This window comes from Propithecus coquereli, unplaced genomic scaffold (assembly GCF_000956105.1).
Source record: "Propithecus coquereli isolate 6110/MARCELLA unplaced genomic scaffold, Pcoq_1.0 Scaffold53, whole genome shotgun sequence".
Lineage (NCBI taxonomy): Eukaryota > Metazoa > Chordata > Mammalia > Primates > Indriidae > Propithecus > Propithecus coquereli.
In genome coordinates this window covers 5,988,777-5,990,968 of record NW_012151174.1, presented here as the reverse complement: position 1 = coordinate 5,990,968, position 2,192 = coordinate 5,988,777, and positions in this window count along the sequence as shown.

The following is a 2,192-nucleotide window of genomic DNA, read 5'->3' as shown; positions in this document are numbered from 1 at the left end:
TATAAAAAACAAAAATGGATTTCCAAAGATAGCATTAATATGCTGCAGGAGGAGGTTTGACCAGAATCAGTAAAAAAATGTATTACAATATTGTCATTATTCAAATTCGATCCTGTACTGCAATTAAAAGTAGCCTATCTGAGCTGGCCACTGCATGCCTGAAGCATTAATATTTCTGTGTAAACATTTATTCTAAATTCCTTGCTCTCATATATCCATAGTATTGAGAAAGAGAAAGCAATCTCTGTGTGGGGAAGTAGTCTACTACTATCAGACAGGTCTGTGTTCTCAGCTGAACATAAACAATTTCCCAGAACGTCAGCATGAGGCAAGGCCTCTCTGTGACCACAACGGATCAAGATAAAAACAGGACCATTGTGTAACCATACCTGAACACAGACAAAAACATGAAGTGTCCAAAAGACAAAACTGGGCAAACATCACCCTTTCCTGGCTAATACGGGTGACTGTTGTTTCTTTACCAATTAAAGGGTTAGCCTGGGTCTGGTCTTCCCTTCTTTTAGGTAAGATTGATCAAGATACTAATTGTAAGATTGCCCTCACGTCCCGACATCATCCCGATGAACAGGAGGTGGTAAACCCCTCCTCGTGTGGGAGGTGACCCCTGAGAAATTTCAGTGGCCTTTAACATTGTTCTCGTGTCGCCTTAGTGCAGACTTGCAGGTGATCAACCCTCTCAGTTTTTGATTTTCCATAAAGATCTTTCTATCATCTTTATTTTAAAAGATCTTTTTTTCCCTAGGTCGGCCATTGTTTTCTTTCATCACTTTTAAGATGTTAACATTTTATCTTCTTTTATTGTTTCTGTTGAGAAGTCAACTATTTTATTTTTTAAGGTAATTTTTTAAATTTTTGCCTTTTAAAAAAATTTCCTTTTTGTTTGTTTTTGTAACAGTGTTTCTAGGATAGGCCAAAATGTTTCACCTTTTACTGTATTTATCCTGTACAGTATTTGTATTAGTTCTTCAAGCCGTGGCTTTTGCCTTTCATCTACGTGGGAAAATTCTTCCCATGTCGCCCTCCTTTTCCTTTGAAATTACAATTTCTCTGTATCTTCTCTGCCTCTCATGTTATGTTGAGTGTTTTTCTTTCTTTCTTCCTTCTGGGATTTACTCTGGATATCCCTTTCCTTCTAACTTACCTTTCAGATCATTAATTCTTCAGTGTGTCAAACTGATAATGATAAGAATATTATTTACTTTCTAGTTGGTGTCAGTTTTTCCTTTTCAACTAAACCCTTATCTGTCTTAGAGATTTTTTTTTTCCTTCTTTTAAGGAGTATTTATTTGTTGATCTTTGTCCAGTCTCTTGAGATGAATTGTTTATAATTTATTTATATTTATTTATTTTAAACTTTTTTTGGTTTTGGTGAATTGCTTTAAAATTTTATACACATTGCATTAACATACATTTATTTATCAATTTTTACTTGGATTATGGTTGTATTTGGCCTGCATAATATTACTCCTCTGGAATTTATTTATAATCTAATAGATGGTCTACTTTTATAAGTATTAATCTTATGCTTCAAAATAACACACATTCTTCTTTGTGTGTGGATTTCTATATACTTTCACTAGCTCTATTTGTTATTTATATTGTTCCAAGTTTTATTATCTTGATTATTTTTACATCCCTAATCAATCAATTTTTGAGAGGGATTTGTTAAAATTCCTCATTGTGATTATTGATTTTTCTTGTTTTCCATGCAATTCTGCCAGTTGTTTCTTGACATATTTTATGCCTCTAATGTTTGACATACAATTGTGATAATGTATCTTCTTTTTGTTTTAACAACTTTTTGTATATTGTGTCCCTCTTTGTCAGTATGTTTCTCTTTTTTCTTCCTTCTTTTTTTCTTAAACATCGTGTCAGTTCACTGGTACCACCCAGCTTCCTTTCCATTGAGCTCCCCGTGTATGTTTTCCCTTTCTTCATTCTTAAACTTTGTCTTTTTTGTGTCTTATGTGAACAATATACTGTTGGACCTTATTTTCTAATCTAGTTTTAGAGATTCATCCTTTTAATTGGTGGATTTAATGCATTTGCATTATTTCAATTACCATTATAATTTGAATTTATTCTTATAAAACAGTTCTCATAGCCCATTAACAGTACTTTGTTGTGTTTTTCCTCTCTCTTTGATATGCTTTGAATAGTGACTTTTCCCT